Below are 20,573 nucleotides of genomic sequence, written 5' to 3'. Positions count from 1 at the left end.
CCGTCCACACTGAGGACTGTGTCAAAGGTGGACGCAGAGTACTGCTGTGGCTAGAAGCATGAGCTTGAGCAGTATCAGTTCCAGGTTTTGGGGAAGGGGAAGATCCATTTTAGGAAAAAAATGATATAAGAGTTGGAGGGTATAGTTCAGTGGTACAGTGATTGCCTAGGATCCATAAAGCCCTGGGTTCAACCCCCAGCACTACAAATAAAAAGAAAAGAGAAAAGAAAGAAAGAAAAAGAAAAATACACAAAACAAAAAACACAAAATTAACTGAAATATAGCTATTAATAATGAAGAAAGAGGCCTCCCAAAGTTACAAATTTTACAAAGCTGAAGAATATCACAAACTATAACAAAATCCAAAAAAGTGACATAATACTTTTATTAATTAACTGCCTGTCGTGCCTTTATAGTCATTTTCCTATATTTTTGGCTCAATATTCTTTGATTGCCTTTCCATGGGACAACATTTTTTAAAATTTTTGTCTATAGTGAGAATATAAAGATAAAAAGTAATTTTGATTAATAAGAGTTTAAGTTTTCTTATTCCTCCTCCATTTTCTGTGCTAAAGATACGAGTCACATTCACTTTTTGCAATCCAGGCTCCTGCTGTGTCTGTTGAGTCAGGATGCAGGTAAGTGGGCTGTGGCAGCAGAATTCCCCTGCATACCACTCCTCCAGTGGGATGGTAGCAACAACTTAACAATCACAAAAGACACCATGAGCCACACAAACACATCCCACTAAATCCTAACTGAATAATATACATCCAACTTAAATTACTCTTAGCCAATCCCCAAAATACCCATATCAAACAAACCGTGGAACAATTTTGAGGAAGGGAAGGCAGAGTAGAAATAGGAGTTTGCACTGACTATTGAAAAATCTAAAACTTTGCAGTTTTCCTAATTGTGCAATTTTTTTCAAAAGCATACGACTATGTGAATATATTGCTAGGCCCCTCCCAACACCTTGGAAGGAACCTGTGCAAATGGGGTGCTCAAAGGCTTAAACTTCCTTAGCTTCAAGTAAACATATGCTCTGGGTTTTGCTGTCAGACAAATGTGGGGTTGAATTCTGACCCTGCCACTTGGCAGCTATGTGGGCAGGAGGAAGTGAAAATTAATCTTTCTGCACATTCATTTTTGCAACTCTGCATTAGAAATGATGATAGTTTATACTTCACTGGGGTTTTTAAGGATTAAAAAATGTATATAAAAGGCTTAGCAAAGTGCCTGGTACACAAGTTCTCAGTAAATGGTAGCCACTATAATTAACAACACTGGCTCAAGTCTCCTCCTGGAGGAAGGTCAGTACCACTCTTTGCTATGAGTATTTGAGATGCAGTGCTTATTGGAGTTCAATTCCCTTGGTGTTCTCAAATAGTGTGGTGGGAATGGAGTGGGGTCCTAGCATTGTTAAATTCTCACAAGACTTCTTGCAGAACCAGATAACTTCTAGTTTCTATTGTTGTAGGCATGAATGGCAGGTTCCTGGGCCTGTGGTGACCCTGGCAGCAACTCCAAATCACTTACCCGCATCCTCCAAAACTTACTGTGGTTAGGCTTCCCACTAAAGCAGTCTGCAAGGTGTCTCACCTGAGTGTCCAGATGCCCAACTCCACGAGGGGTCCTCTGGCAGCCAGGAAGAAGAGAAAGAAAGGAAGGAAAGAGATGTAGTAACACATATACAACAGGGCCTTACCAGCCGTCCATGAGTATACAGTACAGGGCTTGGCAGACCTGGCACTAGCTGTCAAAACTGTCTCTTCCCCTGCTACCCAAGTCTTTGCCGTTCATCTTACTGGGTTAAAAAAGTTCCAGAAACAAAAATCCTTTGCCCAAGACTCCAGGTCTTTCCCAAGTGAATTGCACCCAGGGAAGGATTCCAAAGAAAAAGACCAAAGATCAACTATTCATTTACAATAGATCAAACTAACAAGAGGGTGGTGGAAAAGAAAATAATAATTATTATTTATTGGGAGGAGGACAAGGCTGGATTGTGATCTCTGCATACAAGAAGGAGTGATGGGAAGCCAGTGGTGACATGTCTGGAGCCTAGCATGTGCCAGGCCCTACAGGGTACATACACTCTGGAGGTGGTAAAAAAGCAACGGCACCACGAGAGTTGGGAGGTTGGTCCCTACACCCAAGTAGACTGGAGTTCAAAGCTTAGCTCCTCCACTTGTAAGCTGTGTGGTCTAGGGTAAGTTCATTAACTTCTCAGAGCCTCAGTTGTTCACCTGTAACACAAAGACACTATCCCCATCTAAAAAGATTGAATTATATTATCTAAGTGTTTAACACACCCACCCACTCTTCTTGGTGTATATATTTAAAGTATATAACATGATTTTTTTATATCCATAGAATACATTCTCTTCATAATGTCTTTTTTTAATTAAATTATTTGTTTATTCTAATTGGTTATACATGATGGCAGAATGCAATTCATTTTATTTTACACATACAGAGTCTTGATTTTTTGATATCTAAAAGCCCCTAATTTTAGGGCCTGGAAAGATAGCTCAGTGATAGAGCACTTCCCTAACACGTGTAAAGCCCTGGGTTCAAACTCCAGTGCCACACATACAAAGAAAATCAAAGTTCCTAATTTTAATGAACATGTAATACACATCATCTATGCTCTTGAGGTAATTTACATCTCTTATATCTGGTGGAAATGCTGTATAATGATGATTCCCAGCTCCACATTCAGAGACATCATAGTAGTAACTTAAAAATCACAACCACGATGGGAGTATTTACACCAAAGCAATCTGCAGTCACTGCAAGCTGGAAAGGTGAATGTTAAACAACCATCACATGTGTGGTTACATCCCAATTTATTTAATGAAAATGAATTACCAACTGCATGACATCACTGCTACAACTGCCCTGAAGCTCATATTTTTGAGCTTCACAATTGGCTTTGTGAGCCAGGACAACCCACTGCTGCATTCCATAGGATGTAGCCACGGGTGGTCAAAAAATGGATTTGGGGCCAGTTATTTTTCTGAGTAGTGATGTCACGCAGTTGATATCTTGAAATTTTTTAGTTCAGAGTTGTGGAGGGGTACAGAGGCTGGCTTGAGTACCAAGCTAGGCTCTTCCTTTGACTAGCTCTATTACTTCGAGTGGGTGACATTCTCACTGGGCTTTGGGTTCTACTATAAACAGAAATGTTGTGCACAGATGATTGCTATGTAAAGTATAATAAATTTTAATAAAATTCTTGAGATGGCTGACAGATAAAGAGTACTTTGAAAGTCATGATGGCAGCCTGGACAAGCCAAGACAATTCAGCCGTTTTGAGGTCTTACTCCAAGGGTAGGGGCAGGGGAGGATGGTGTACCTTCTCCTGGAAGCCTTCCCTAACTGCTCCTTGTTGGAGCATACCCCGCTTCTACAAACTCTGATAATACCCAGAACTTCTGCCATAATAATGATGTCATATTGTCCTTGCCTGGTAACTTGTCTGTCTCCCCAGCTAGAATGTAAGGTGAAAGAGAAGGAGCTGTGTCCCCATCAGCCAGCACAATGCCAGCCACATGATGACCATTTAATACACAGTGGTGAATTTGCTCACTTGTGGAAGCCCTGTGATGTAGGGACTTGGTCCTTTGGTCTAGTCCCAAGAACAAAACTGCTGTGAGGTGCAGTCACTATTGAATAAATTTGTTCTAAAATACCAGAATGCAGGCACTCACCACCATATCCAACTCAAAATTCATTTTACTTTTTTTTTTTTTTTTTTTTTTTGGTGGTGGAGGTGCTAGAGAATGAACCTATCTCATGCTAAGCACATGCTCTGCCACTGAGCTATACCCATTGCCCTCCTTCTACTTTTAAAAAGAGCTTGCCTTTCCTTCTGCTGCCTAAAAGGACAAAAGAGAATATTGGAGGAGTAACATCTGTACTAGGCCAATCCTGAATATGTAAATGCCATAGTCTAGTGGTCAAGACTGTGGGTTTTAGAATCTGATTGACCTGGGTTTGAATTTTGCTTGTCACTTACTAGCTGTGCATCCTTGGGCAACTTTCCTGAGTCTCAGCTTCCTTATCTAAAAAATAAGGGTAATAATATACTTACATGGTTATAAAATAAATACAACAAAATAATTGATTATAAATTACTTGGGACCCAAAATAAAATATAACAAACTGTAAATAATCCATTTTCTAATTAATTACTTAAAATATAAATACAGTAAAGTCTAAAATAAGTTTAAGTTAATTAATAAAAAATAATGTCTATAAAGCACCAAGCCTCATAGATGGAACTCAAATAAATAGTAGACAATATATTATAAGGAAGTCTTGGAAAGGAAACCATCCTTTACCCATAGAGATTCATTGCCTTTTGTCACCAATTCAGAGCAAGTTGCCTTTTCTAGATTTTCTTTAGTGACTCTGGCCTTTAAAATCGTACTTATTTAGGAAACTGGGGTAAAATCTACTTTAGAAAAAATTTTTAAAATGTTAGCAGGGCCTGGAGAGAGGCTCAATGTTAGAGTGCTTGCCTAATTCAAGCTAGGCAGTGAGTTTGACTCCCAGCACACAAAAAACACATGGCAAAGGGAAAAGTAAGAATATAGAGTGCAGGAGGACATGTGAAAGCCAGAAAAAAGATGGGAGAGTGAGATGAGAGTGCTAATCAGTGGGTGAGTATAGGCTGCACTGATGGAAGCAGCATCTCCCAGGCATGTCCCATGTACAGCACAGGCCACTGCAGACATTCTTGCACGTGTCTTTTGGTGCATATATGCAAACATTCTGCACCATAATATATGCATAACTTCAGGTTCAGCAGATATTTCTAAATACCTTTCCAAAGCAGTCACATCAATTGACCCTCCCAACATCAGTGGGTATCCTTGATGAAAGTTTCTTGCCAACACTTGGTATTATCTTTCTTTTTTTTAAGATGGATACAATATCTGTATTTTATTTATTTTTATGTGGTGCTGAGGATTGAACACAATGAATCACATGTGCGAGGTAAGCTCTCTACTGCTGAGCTATAACCCCAGCCTCTATTATCAATCTTTTAATTTGAGCTGTTCTGGGAGGTGACTAGTGATATTTTAACATGGGTTCATTTGCATTTCCTGAAATAAAAATTGAGTACTTTTTTGTATGTTTAAGGTCATGTTCAATGAGTTTTTATTTACAAGTCAAGTATCCCTTAACTGACATGCTTGGGACCAGCAGTGTTTCAGATTTCAGATTCTTTTGAATTTTGGAATATTTGTATATGCATAATGAAATATCTTGGAAATGAAACGGAGCCCAAGTCTAAACAAGAAATTAATTTATTTCATATGTGCCTGATAACATATAGCCTGAAGGTAAGTTTATACAATATATTTTTTCTTTTTCTTTTTTTCCCCAGTGCTAGGGATCAAATCTAGGGCCTTAAGCATACTAGGAAGACACTTTACCACTGAATTACACCCCAAAATTAATACTTCCTGCAAGAATGACTTAATCAGGGCTGGGGATGTGGCTCAAGCGGTGGCATGCTCGCCTGGCATGCGTGTGGCACGGGTTCGATCCTCAGCACCACATACAACCAAAGATGTTGTGTCTGCCAAAAACTAAAGAAATAAATAAATATTTTTTTTTAAAAAAAAGAATGAATTAATGAATAAGCATTGAAGGGAACCTGATTCCTCAGCATGTGACTCAGGCCCTCTTTGATCTGCAGTTAGTAAACCTTAGGATTGTCAAGTTAATAAAAAGCACTTAGAACAGTACTAGGCACCTAGTAAATGTTCAGTAAACTTCAGTGGTTATTACCAAAGACTTGTACATTTTAAGCAAGTCAGTTTAGATTGTCAGAAAATGACTGTATAAAATTCTGGAAACCCCACTTTTAATTAAGAACACAGAGAAAGAGACAAATTTTTAATCTTCAGTTCATTAGTTGCCTTTTTAAATTAATTTTTTATTTATATGTGACAGCAGAATGCATTACAATTCTTATTACACATATACAGCACAATTTTTCCTATCTCTGGTTGTATACAAAGTATATTCACACCAATTCGTGTCTTCATACATGTACTTTGGATAATGATGTCCATCACATTCCACCATCATTTCTAACCCCATGCCCCCTCCCTTCCCCTTCCACCCCTCTGCCCTATCTAGAGTTCGTCTATTCCTCCCATGCTCCCCCTCCCTACCCCACTATGAATCAGGCTCCTTATATCAGAGAAAACATTTGGCATTTGGTTTTTTGGAATTGGCGAACTTCACTTAGCATTATCTTGTCTAACTCCGTCCATTTACCTGCAAATGCCATGATTTTATTCTCTTTTATTGCTGAGTAATATTCCATTGTGTATATATGCCACATTTTTTTTTTTATTCATTCATCTATTGAAGGGCATCTAGGTTGGTTCCACAGTTTAGCTCTTGTGAATTGTGCTGCTATAAACATTGATGTGGCTGTGTCCCTGTAGTATGCTGTTTTTAAGTCCTTTGGGTATTAAAGGACTGGGTCAAATGGTGGTTCCATTCCCAATTTTCCAAGAAATCTCCATACTGCTTTCCATATTGGCTGCACCAATTTGCAGTCCCACCAGCAGTATATGAGTGTACCTTTTCCCCCACATCCTCACCAATACTTATTGTTGTTTACATGCATAATAGCTGCCATTCTGACTGGAGTGAGATGAAATCTTAGAGTGGTTTTGATTTGCATTTCTCTAATTGCTAGAGATGATGAACATTTTTTCTTATATTTGTTGATTGATTGTATATCATCTTTTGTGAAGTGTCTGTTCAGGTCCTTGACCCATTTATTGATCCAGTTATTTGGGTTTTTTGGTGCTTAGCTTTTTGAGTTCTTTATATACCCTAAAGATTAGTGCTCTATCTGATGTGTGAAGGGTAAGGATTTGCTCGCAAGATATAGGCTCTCTATTCACCTCACAGATTGTTTCTTTTGCTGAGAAGAAACTTTCTGGTTTGAATCCATCCTATTTATTTATTTATTTTTTAATATTTATCTTTTAGTTTTAGGTGGACACAGTATCTTTATTTTACATTTATGTGGTGCTGAGGTTCGACCCCAGGGCCTCATGCATGCTAGGCAAGCACTCTACCACTGAGCCACAATACCAGCCCCCCATCACATTTATTAATTCTTGATTTTAATTCTTGCTCCAAAGGAGTCTTATTAAGGAAGTTGGGGCCTAATCCCACATGGTGGAGATTAAGTTCTCACACAGTGGAGCAGTGTATCAGACATTCCAGAGCAATAATCTTAGATATTCAGTTGAAAACTTACTTTAGCAGTACAAGCAAGACAGCATTTCCATACCTACCCAACAGAAACCAATATCAGGTCGACAACAGCTATGCAAGAGTTTAATTTCTGCTAATGTTTAAATGCTGGCTCCAGTTTTCTGGAATGAAACAGACATGTTCTCCCCCTTTGTCTTGGGCTATTTTGTGAGTTGTTTGTTTAAAATGGTACAAGAATTAAATAACCACAAATCTGCATGTCCTGAGAGACCACTTCCCCTATCCTGCTCTCCATGCATGTGAATTTCCCCTCTAAGGTCCTGTAACTACTAAAAAAGAAGATATGAAAAGATTTCTGAACCACACCTATTTTACCACCACACAATAAACCAATAACTGAAATGACAAGTTTTGCAAAAGGTAACCAATCGTTTGGAGACAGGAGAGCTATCTTCAAATCCACTCCCCAAGGATAGGTTTATGGCATTAAGAAACTAGGTATTCTGAGGCATAGGGAAAGGTGATTGGAGGCATGGAAAAGGGAAGTAATCAGTAGTCTTCATGTATGTAATCAAACTTCATGACTCTTCATAGAATGCAAGTTCAGAAAATGAAAGCATTAGCATGTTTGGAGGGTGGAGTTTTAGCCTTCTGATGTTAAAAATTCACCTCTCAGACACTCACGCCCGAGGAAGTGAAGGGCCAGTGATTTTAACTGGTTTGAGCTACCTCCAAGTTCCTGAAAAACAACTTAGGCAATGTTACCATCATCACCCACCATGACCCATATATCAGGTGTTATCTATCAAAGCTAATGGAGTATATTGCTTAGCTACATGACGTCTAAAATTGGTGATCAAAGCAAGTAGCTAAAAATAAGTGAAGGTAAAGGGTTTATTCAGGTTTTCCCTCAGATTCATCATTGCTTACTTGACTACTGGTGCATTCCCCAGAAGAAACAAAGAACGGGAAAGGGAGAAGGAAGGGGAAGGGATATAGGAATATGAAGAACTCTCCAAGGAGAGGAAGTGAAACAGTCTCCCTTCCTTCCCCAGAACAAGCCTTTTTCTGGGACTACAGATAACATGAAGTTCCTGTTGAAATTCTAATGTATACAGCAGCCAGGTTTTGTGGTCTCATTTTCCCAGTGTGAAATCCCTTGCTAAATGTGGCTTGAGCAATTGTATCCAGATGAGCCATAGAAGTTCCAGAGGCCTCAGATTGCCAAAGTATGTTTATTCATTCACTAAAAATGTAAATATTGGGAACTAAGATGAACCAGAAATAGTTCTAGGCACTAGTAGGAAATAGTCGTGATCTGGTTCATATACTCAAAGAACTTATATCACAATAAGGAAAGACTGATTAACAAGTAAGCAAATAAATTAATAAGATTCTGTAAGGCAGTATGCAGAACTAATATACAAAGTGCAAACAGTATAGCGTCTCCTGTGTTGCTGGGTGGGTGTAACTAGATTCAATGGCCAGAGAAGGTTGGAGACCATTGACCAGAATCCCAAGAATGTGGTTCAACACTCAGTTTACACTAGATAGTGTTTTGCTTTGGAACCCTGTATAAACTGGGTCATCTTCCAACAAGGAGATGACCGTGAAATTAGGTGCCTCGCTATATCTGGAAGGGTGTGAGAACTATAGAAGAAAATCACTTAGCTGTTCTACACACTGCCACAGTGGACATATCAGTCTATAGTTTGTCAAAGGACAAAATAACAATTTTGTTTAAAGGCCTTAATTGGACTCATTTATTTAGTTAGACTCACTATGTTGCCCAGGCTAGTCTCAAATGTGTGCTCTCAAGCAATCCTGCCTCATCCTCCCAAGTGACTGGGACTTCAGACAGGTACCACAGAACCTGACTTGGACAGGTCATCTCAAAAAGTTGCTTTCTTTGTAAAGCAGAGATAAGGAGACAAAGTAGTAGAAAAATAACTGATTAATTAGCATTGGGCTATTTCAGATGTGTGAATGGATTTTAAAGGAGAAGGAACTTCATCATCATGGTTATTGAAATCAGCTTGTTTGGAAAATTTGGCTGTTCTCTAATCCCAATTTTTTTTTTATTTGTACCAGGAGTTGAACTCAGGGGGCACTCAACCACGGAGCCACATCCCCAGCCCTATTTTGAATTTTATTTTAGAGTCAGGGTCTCACTGTGTTGCTTAAGCACCTCACTTTGTCTGAGGCTGGCTTTGAACTCACGATCCTCCTGCTTCAGCCTCCTGAGCTGCTGGGATTACAGAGATGTGCCACTGTACCCTGATTTCTAATGTCAGATAAGTAGTTTAGTTTCAATTTGGTAATATGGAACTGTAGCATGAATGACTACTTTTTTTTTTTTAAGCTTATTCTGTTGGGTCCTGATGCGGGTATCTTGTGATTTTTATTTAACAAGTTGTAGTTGCCTTCACTAGAACTGCTGCTGTTTTTCTGTCCTAGTGAGTAAATCTGTTGTATAGTGTAGATATGAAAAGACACACTGCTGTTCCATAGCTCCAGTTACAGTCCAAGATACACCATTCTCTGTGGACCCCAATGAAAAATTTCTCACCATTACAGGATGAGTTCAATGCCTGTGAAATAGCTCTCTTCCTTTCAGCATCCTCCTCCAAGCATTGTACTTCGGAGATAGTAAAACCTCACAGCTTGTGTGTGTGTGTGTGTGTGTGTATGTGTGTGTCTGTGTATATAACTCAACAATCAAAAAATTAGGATACATTATGACTATAAGCAACTCTATCCCTCAAAAAAGCTGACTGGACATGAGATATTTTTTTTATCCTTGCAATTCCCTTTTGGTCTTTTAAAAATTCATTATTAATACATATGCCACAACCTCTCTCAATATACATGCAGGTCTATGTCTTAGGGTTTTTTTCACTTTATATAATACATTTCTACTTATAATATTGTTCCCACATATCATTTTAACAACTCAATAGAGTCTAAGCATGTTTTAATTCATTGTTTACTTCTGCTTATCCCTTTTCATCTTTAAGGACTAAAAATCATTTGAGATTTTTCACATAATATGAGGCCTTGCAAAGGACTTTATTTCCCCCTTTGCCTTGTGGAAATATTCCACAAAGTTAATGACCAAGTCAATGGGTGTGAACAATTTTATAGCTCATGCTAAATTTACTAGGCAACTTTCAGGAAAAAAGATGGAGCCAATTTACAGCTTGGGCTATTAGTGGATGTGGGTCTCTTTTCTTAGATCTCCTTCTAAATTTGACCTTAGAAATAAAATCATTGCAAGAGATAAAATCATTGCAAGCAATTTGAAGGAATTCTTTATTTTATTAAAAAAAATCCACTGGGCTTCCCTTGAACCCCACTAGTAGATATGCTATATTTACCTTCTAGTTCATAAACAGACCACCCTCCTAGGGCCTTGTTCCTCACTTGACCTCCACTGAAATACTCTCTCCAATTGATTGCATGGCTTGCTTCCTTCCTTCAGTCAGCTGTCTGCTCAGGTGAAATCATAAAAGAGAGGGCTTTAACTCAAAATGTCCCTCCGTCCTACTCTGTCACCTTTGCTGGTAGAGCCCTCATCATTACCTAACATAATATGCTTTTTTGTCTTTATAGATGTTATCTGTGTGTCTCCCCTAGAATATTCTTTTAAAGAGAATCAAGACTTTATCTCTTACGTGATTTTTTATTCCCAGTACCTTGAAGATGCCTAGTACATAGTAAATGCTCAGTAACTATTGTGGGAAAATGAAGTATCTTTGTAAATGATGATGTAATATTGTAAAAAATGATGTAATGTTGATTACATCAACATTAACAGTTTGCCATTCTGCAAAGCTAGTGTTAAAAACCTGTGTGGGGCTAAGTAATGGATCTTAAAACTTTGCTGGTCGTGGTCATTGGTGCTTTTGAGACCCTAGTGGAACTTACGATTCCTCTCCTCCCCAAAATTCACCCTCACTAAGTGTGCAATTTTGGGGTGAGGGGACTTTGACCTGATGAAATTCTCTGTGAGTATAGAAATCTCAGCTTTAAAACTACTTCTCTGGCCAGGTGTGATGGTGCATGCTTGTAATCCCAGCATTTTGGGATTACAAAGGCAGGAGGATCTCAAATTCAAGCCAGCCTCAACAACAAAGCAAAGCCCTAAGCAACTTGTCTCAAAATAAAAAATAAAAAGGGCTGGGGATGTGGCTCACTGATTAAGCATCCCTGGGTTTATTCTCTGGTACCAAAAAACAAACAAACAAAAAATTATTGCTCTGGTGACCACAGCGTAATCCAGAAATGATAACCTGACAATCTACAAACCAAATCTTGTTTAGTGTGATTTGTGCAGGATTAAAAGACACAGTTTTTTTTTTTTAAGTTTTGAATTCGTTGTCCAAAATTCAAACGTCAGAAGACTTTGTGAAGGAAAAACAATCCATATTTTGAATTATCTTGAAAACTTAGAAGACCTGGTAATGCTTAGCTTCAATTTTTTCATAAGTCAGCTCCATTTCACTTATGTCACATGCCCAGCCACGGCAGGCATTTGACTTGAGATCACTTATCTAGCTCAATCATAAATCATACAGCTGAACAACATAGGGTAAGAGACTTGCTCAAGGTTATATGCAGGCTGACTTGAACTCAGGTTTCCTAACTGTGGTATAAGGATATCTGATGTTCGTCCTTGGTTCGTCCAGTACAAGGTTTCTACAACCCTGGACATTTTCTGATAAGAGTGTCTTCCTATTCATAAGTAGCCCCCTTTTATCACACCTGAATTTATGCTAATGAGGTTACTTAGGGTGGGTCTCCTCATAGCTCCAATGAATCTGAACACCAGGAAGACCAACTTAGAGGTTTGGAAATCTCAGCCCCACCCACTGACCTCTCCAGGAAGAAGAGGGTGGTGCTGGAGACTAAGCTCTATAAAAAAATTCACAACCAATGAGATTTGATGAGCTTCTGTGTTAGTGAGCACATGAAGGTTGCTGCAAGGGTTTTGCATCTGGAAAGGGTGTGGACATACCTTCCAACCCCCATATCTTGCTCTATGCAACTCTTTAATTTGTCTGTTCCTGAGTTGCACCCTTTATAACAAAATAGTTACTATAACACAAGTGTTTCCGGAGAGCTTTGAGCCATTATATCAAATTATTGAACACAAGGAGGAGGTTGCAGAAACCACCAATTTATAGCCAAGACAGAAGTAACCAGAGGCCTGTGACTTGCAATTGGCATCTGAAATAAGGTAGTCTTGTGGGATTGAGCCCTAACCTGTGAGATCAATGCTAATTCTGGATCATTATTGTCAGAACTGAACTGAATCAAGCACACCAAGTTGTTGCCCTGAGAACTGGCTGTTGGTGTTGGAAAATATCCCACACTAACTCAATACTCTTTCCACTAGGTTCCTTGTCAGCTGAATAAAAAGCCAAGAAACTTCTACTCAGGAGGATGAGGCAAGACGAACATAAGTTTGGCAGCTTAGCAAGACCCTATCTCGAAATAAAATAAAAAGCTCTGGGGCTGTAGTTCAGTGGTAGAGTATTCTTGGGTCCAATCCCTGTGGTACAAAAATAAATATAAACAAAAAACATTTTTCACTATTTCCTCTTGCATTATGGATATGTGAAACATTGTATTCCTCTTATTTTATGTAAATAAACAAATGCTTTTTATTTAAAATTTTTGTGACCATTTTTTTGTTGTTATTGTTATTGTTGGTTGATTGGTTTTTGAAATGGGGCTCACTATGTTGCCCAGACTGGCCTCAAACTCCTGAGATCCAGTGATCCTCCTGCCTCAGACTCCTGGGTAGCTGGGATTAAAGATGCTTACCACTATCTCTGGATTGGAGTAATTTTAAAAACATGATTAAAATATACATTATTCATTCTCTGAAACAAAACACTTTCTGAAATGATTTTAGACACTGACCCTTGGCAGAAGGTTTTGCATGTTTGTTTTTAACTTTTGTTTTAATGTGCTCCAGGAGTAATAGAGGACCACTATTTCTACAACCGTGTGCTTTAATTGTCACATACTCATTATCCCTTATGTTTGCTGTGAACATGTCAGTCTCATGCAAATCTAATCCTGGGATTTTTATTTGGTAATTCCAAGAAGAAAGATAGACTTCTGTTGGACACATCTGGTTACCATTAGATAATGCTAATGCCACATTCTAAGAAGGTTTAGCTAAATCATTGCTTTTTCACTAAAAGTGAAAGGTTTTGAAGTAAATTCCATCTGTCCCACCCTGTTTTGAAATTATCAGTTTCAATTAAATGGATAAATTATTAAAGATAATAGAGCCTCATAATACATTAAAAATGTACATAATTGAAACATGGTAGGGTTGGAAATATAGCCAGTCTAGTGTACTTACTTAGCATGCTTAGGGTCCTTGATTTGATCCTCAGCACTACTTTAAAAAAAATCATAGTAAAGCAAACATAAAAATGAATCAGCAGAACTTTAGAATCTTTGTGGAGTTACTGAATCTAAATAAAAATGTTTTCTTTCTTACTTGATTCTTTGTAATTGCCTTTGTAATTGTAAGAGGACAAGCAAAATTACTAAAACTAAGATCCCAAATTGCAGAGATTCAAACAAGATTCAAATTGTACTCAAAGAGAACAACTTCAAAACTTTATAACTAACACACAGCTGGCACTATGAAAATATACATGTAAATGAAAGAATGAAGCAGCACAGTGTAATTAAACAGAGCAGGAGATGAGAGACCTGGATTTGGATTATAATTCTGTCTTCTATCAGCTGTAAAGTAAGGTTATCGTACCTCTTGAGTTGTTCTGAGAAGAACATATCTTGCTTGTACATAGTGGGTACTCAACAATATCTGTGTCCTTTCTTCTTCCATCTGGTCCTGAATGTCATTAGAGAGTACAGACTGGGCATTTATGTGCAAAACATTAAGGCCACATTTCCATATAGCCATATCTGGCTTTCCCAGCTCAACAATGAGGAATACTGACAAGGACACAAATGCTACTTTTTAGAGCAGAATCAGGCAGGTAAATGAGGTTTGTCATAGGGATACACAGGGAAATAGGAAGACAGAATTCTCAATCCTATAGCCAGACCTCATGGAAATAAAACTGTTCTTTAGAGATCTGATGACCCTCAGAAGCAGGCTCTGGGGCTTTCCATTGAAAGGTTTCACAATTATGTTATCTCAGCAATCCTTGGTCTCCATTTCTCCTGCTGCTATTGGCTGACTGATGTTGTCCAATATACTTATTCAAATTCCCCAAGAGAGACATTCTTACTGGTTTACTCATCACTGTGTAGTACAGGCTACCTCAATTTCAAAAAGCCTATGTAATAAGCCATTTCACAGGTCACTGGCCAGCCTACAGATTGGCTTTTCTGGGTCAAATGTTCACTTTGTACCAGCTGGCTTGGCCAGGGTGCCCAGCTATGTGGTGAAGTCTTCTCTGCATGTACTGTAGGGACTGGGAGTGTAGCTCAGTGCTAGAACATTTGCTTAGCATGTAGAATTCCCAGAGTTTGATGCCAGCATTGCAAAAAAGAAAAATAATGAAATGCACTGTTTGCCTCGGGGTTGTAGCTCAGTGAAAGAGTGGTTGCCTAGCATGTGTGAGGCACTGGGTTCTATTCTCAGCACCACATATAAATAAATAAAATAAAGCTCCATCAACAATTTAAAAAATAAACAAGTAAATTCACTGTTGACATGAAAGACTCTCAGGAGTATTATAGGTTGTTTGTATATTGGTTTATAAATGGTAAAAATCATTTGTCATGTAAAGTTGGAAGAGAGAAAGTCATTTGTCTGTCAAATGTCAAATGAAGATAGATTTTATGTCCCCAAAGCCAACTTTTTTTCCCCAGAAATGTATTCGAAGTCTTTCACTGATTCTACCTCTCTACGGTTCAGTCATCCCCCTTCCCACATTCCCACTTTCTTACTACCACCACCATTACCCTGAACCTGCAGATATATACTTTCCTTTGTCTAGAACATTCCTTTCATACCCTTTCAACCTGGCTTAAATGGTTACTCATTCCTCAAGGAAGATCTATAGAACTCAGACGAGATCTGGTTTCTCTTATTATAAGCAACAGTGGCACTTTGTGTTTCTCCTTTCATAATATTGCTCTGTTCATCATTATTTGTTTAATATCTGTCTTTCCTTTTGACCAAAGCCCAATGAGGGTAGGAATTTTTGTCTTGTCTCTGTGGTTTCCTCTATATCAGGCTAGCTCCTAACACTTAATGTAACTTGATAAATATTCATGGAACAAGGGAGCTTAGGTTATCATGCTATCTGGACAACATGTTTTTCATTTAAGAATTTGACCTTTAACACTCTCAATGACAGGTTGAATCAAAATAAAATGTTTTAGAATTGCCCTAGCAAATCTACAAAAATTATTTTATATCTGGACAGATGAGAAGCTTTCTGGATACATCCTTGGGAATGGACTCAGGACAGTAAGTGGCTGGTGGACAGGCAGAAAGAAGGCCAGACCCTGTGCTAGACAAGAAACAATCAGGTTGCTGGGGAGGGGAGGGCAGGGGCTAGGTTCCTCCTCCCACACATGCTCCACCTTCTGACTCCCCCGCCTTACCCCTGCCTGCCTCAAAGGAGCCGCTTCAGGGCCACACTGGAAGAGCAAACATAGAATTTTATTTGCTGATTTGGCTTAGCAACAAGGCCTCACTCTGACCTTTTCCCTGCACAGTAATAAAGAGAAAGGGTGCATTTAAAATGGGATTGCACAGGTTTCCCAAAGTATTGCCATACTTTAAAGAGAAACTCTTCAGCTGAGCATTAGGGCCTGGAATGGGCAAAGATATGTACCCCAGTGCCACAGTGCCACACTGAACCTTCTAAACCCGTGCCCTGCTCATGGAATGATGGTAGGGCCAGCCCAGCCCTGCTGGACAAGGGCGAGGTGGTCCTTACACTCCTGTTGTTAGGCACCTTTGTTGGAGGAGCCACTGACACTCCCCCCCACCCCCACCCCCACACACACCTGATCCTGATCCCTCCTTACCTGACCCCATTATCCCAAAGTTTACCATGGAAGCAAGCATGCTATGGTTTTCTGATTAGGAATGATCTAATTCAATGGGCTTTAAAGTTTAGGGTCCATCAGAATCACTCCTTGTGAAAAAAAACACAATGTTAGACCCATCCCCAGTGGATCTAATTCAGTAGGTCTGGGGTAGAGGCCCCAAGATTTGCACTCTGAACACTTTCACAGGTAATGCTCATGCTCTTGATTCAGGTACCACACTGTAAGAACCACTGTTTTCATTCAATTCCTTTACATCATACCCTCCCAGCCCTTCCAACTCTGCCCCTGCTCTTCTCTCTGTTTAAAATGGCCTACTTACTCTTCTTTTCTCCTCTTCCTTCAAGGCAAGTACAGAGTCCACTTCCTACAAGAAACCTTCCTGACTCTTCCAAGCAATATCTTTCACACCCTCTTCTGAATACATTCCTCCTATTTTTCATTTCATCTCATGGCTCTAATTAGTTATGGATTCTAAGCATCTGAGAATAATTTCTCCAGTTCCTCATATCTGGTTAAATAAAACTTTCTAAACACCCCCCTCTCTCATGTTTCTTCTGACATTTGTGAGTGGAAGGGTCCCTCTGGGGAAGACCTCCAACTTGTCCTTCCTAACCTTCTAGCATGACTGGGTTAGAGGACACATCCATTGATGGAAGAAGACTGGGGAGGACTGGCCCCACTTGGTAGTGGCAGGGGAGAGGGGGACATGAGTCTGGAAGGGTATAAGAAGGATCATATCCTCAAAGCCCTTGTGTCCCCTCAGAGTTTAGGAACAATGCAGAGTTACTGCAGGGTTTTAAGCAGAGCAGCTGGGTTAGCATTCTGTGAAGATCATTCTGGCTGCTGTAGAAGACAGATGAGCAGGGGGTAAGGGAGGCTAGAAAAACTGGAGCAAAGGGCAGGGGATGTGGCTCAAGCGGTAGCGAGCTCTCCTGGCATGCGAGCGGCCCAGGTTCGATCCTCAGCACTGCATACAAAGATGTTGTGTCCACCGATAACTAAAAAATAAATATTAAAAAAAAAGAAAGAAAAACTGGAGCAAAGAAGAGTACTGAGAAGGATGGTGACTGAAAGGGATGACAGTGAAGAGAAGCGGGGATGTTGGAGAGTTTTTTACAGGGTAGCATTCACAAGACTGAGTGATGAATGGAATGAGAAAATGCATGAGGGGATAATGAAGATACATCTGACTTGGGCACCTGAGTGGATGGTGAAGTTACTAACTAGAATGTGGGATGGGGAAACAGATGAAATCAGTTTTAGTAGCTATAGTAATAAGGGGAAGGACAGATCAACTGTCCCTTTTCATAGATCCATAAGAAAGAACCATTCCAAGGTGATGTTAAGGACCAAGAAGAAAAAGGGGTGAGCAGTAATCAGTGGGGTGAAGGCCTGGAAGGGACCAGAGGGCATGTGACCCAGAGTATGGTAGAAGGATGAGCCTTGGACAGTAATGAAGCTACCCTCAAGTTCCTGAAATGGAAGGTAGGAGGCAGCCACAGGCGTGCAAGCACTTGGGTCTTCTTTACTGCCAGACCCTAGGAGTCCTGCCTTTCCCTGTGTCCACTGGTGTCTGACCCATTCAGCTTGTGTGATTGTGTCCTCAGCCAGTTAGCGAGTTAGTGCTTCCATTTAGTGGGACCAACTAGTTAGTCTTGAACAAGCGAATCTCTGTGCTTCAGGTTCTGCATCTGTTCATTGGAGTCAACCTCAAAGGGTTGCTGTAGAGATGAAGGAAACTAGGTGTGAGCTGGATTGGAATAGTGCTCAGCATCTAGAGAACTGTTTGAGGTGTTTACTAGCTTTATCTTTGGACTCTGGATGCATGACGATGGACACTGTGTTTACCTGGAGTGCTCCAGGGCATTCTCTTAGTCAGAGGAAGACTTCCTGCTTCTGCTCCTTTCAAAACCATGGAACTAACTAACTTACTTTCTTTCTTTCCATTTATTAAATTCTTATTTCCAATTTTTTTCTTCATTTGCCAAATCAAAGATAATAAACAAATGATGTGATCTTGTATCCTCAAGCTGCCCAGGACTTGGAAAAAAAAACCCCTGGCCTCTCCAGTTGGCACAATCTGTGGGATTTGAGATCATGGAATCTGCATTTCTAACCCTGCTCTGTTAAAAAAAAAAAAAAAAAAAAAAAAGACACCAAATTTGCCATGAATAGAACTAGATTTTAGTTCTGGCTGTACTTTTAAGTGGGCAACTTTGGGCACCTCTTTGAGCTTTCATTTCCTCTTCCATAAAATGAGAACAGTAAAACCTGTTCATAGAATTACTATAAAGATCAAAAAAGCTAGCACAAAGCAAAGCACTCTGAAAGGCATGCACTGCAATGTATGGATGTAAGATATTTTAATGGGGCTCTGAACTAGGAGCTACTAGCCCAGGTTTTATTGGTGGCTGAATCCTCAGAGGATTTTCCAGAATCCTCCACCATAACAGTTAAACATCACTAAGAAGAATCTCATAACATATATTGCTATTTTATTACACACCATCCCCATAAAAGGAAGTGGTAGGTATCTGAGTTAAACCCATATGCTCACCACCTCTTTTGTCAGAGTACTACTAGACTTTATCTGTCTCTCACTGACCTTTGTTTCAAAGCAAAACCTTGGCAATCTGGCATCTGAAGAACTCGAGTTCTGCCAGTCCAGGATTTCATCAACTTCTAGTGGAATTTCTTAACCCCTTGCTCAGCAGCCCACACTGAGGCATCCTCATATAATGGCTTCCCACAGACCACTCCCTAGCTTAGGAGGACTACCCAGTGTTCTCCTCTGAAAGCCTGGTCTCCTTCCCAGGGCTGGTCTCTTGAGGAGAGTGAGGGCTACTTCTCCATGTTCCTTCAATAAGCTTGCATTTTAAACCCAGGGCACAGCTGTGGCTGAGCCAGCTGAGCCCCAGCATGACCTGGGAGCCAAAGGGAAAGTTATAGTTAGGGGAAAAAAGAGCTGTTGCCCATCATGTAGTTCACCTAAGACCACTGCAGAAGGAGACAGCCAGGAAGCTTAGGTTCAGCCCTGTTCTATGGTAGGAACCCGTGGGCCTTCTACCATACAAGATACCCCACTGGTATTTTCATTGAACTTAAATCCTCTCATTCATGGATACATTCTTATTTGCATGTATGATACTTTTCTTATTGGTGTGAACTATTTTTCCTTAATCCTAAGCTAGAAGGGCTAAATCCAGTGGTTCCTCACAGATAAAAAGGAGGACTCTGTTCTGTACCCAGCTAACTCTTATCTGTTGGGTACCTTATTTTTGCCTCTCACACCTACATTTCACATTTGCTCTCTGAACTCTTTCTCAGCATGAGTAGGCTGTTTAAATCAACCAGATGCCAGGTACTGCGGCACATGCCTGTAATTCCAGTGACTTGGAGGCTCAGGCAGGAGACTCACAAGTTCAAGGCCAGACTGGTCAATTTACAGAAATCTATCCCCAAATTAAAAAAAAAATTAACAAGGACTGGTGATATTGGTTGTACAATACCCCTGGGTTCCATCCTCCATTACTGTAAAAATGAAAAAAAATAAACAAATGTAAATAAATAATCAACCAGACTTTTAGAATTAGAATATGCAGGCATGGAGCCCTGTTGGTATTTATTTTTTTGTCCTTCATTTAACAGTACCAGTCTTAATTCTATGACTCTCCCTCAATAGAAGTCCAAACCATTTCTCTCTTGTCCCTGTGTCATTTGCCCTGGGCCCACAGTGCTCTCAGTCACTATTGCACCCAGTACCTGGCCTCAGCCCTGCAGAAGTGTGAGCAGCAGGACTGAGGGAATCTCCTAGGCTGCTGATCACAGCACTGGTTTCTCTACTCCATCAGGGGCCTCTCAGAGCCCGTGGGAAGCAGAAAGCCAAAGAATGTTTTATCAAGATGGGAAGAGCCTTCCTCATTTAATATTTAGACTTTAAATTTGATAACTTTTTAAGTATTTACTTCTTGAGTATTTATTTGTTTTTAGCTGCTATAAACCTGGATTTGGGCAAGTAATGACATCTAAAGAATCAGACTGGTTGGGTATGGTAGACATGCCTATAATTCCAATTATTTGTAGGCAGGGTGGTGAGGCAGGAGGATTTAAAGTTCAATGTCAGCCTGGGAAACTCAGCAAGACCTTTATCAGGATTTAAAAAAAAAAAAAGTGCTGGGATGTAGTTCAGTAGTAGAGAGCTTGCCTAGCATGCATGAGGTCCTGGATTCAATCTCTAGTAATACATATAC

Source organism: Ictidomys tridecemlineatus, chromosome 1 (assembly GCF_052094955.1).
Source record: "Ictidomys tridecemlineatus isolate mIctTri1 chromosome 1, mIctTri1.hap1, whole genome shotgun sequence".
Lineage (NCBI taxonomy): Eukaryota > Metazoa > Chordata > Mammalia > Rodentia > Sciuridae > Ictidomys > Ictidomys tridecemlineatus.
The sequence above is the reverse complement of the archived record's forward strand: the minus strand, read 5'-3'. Positions refer to the sequence as shown.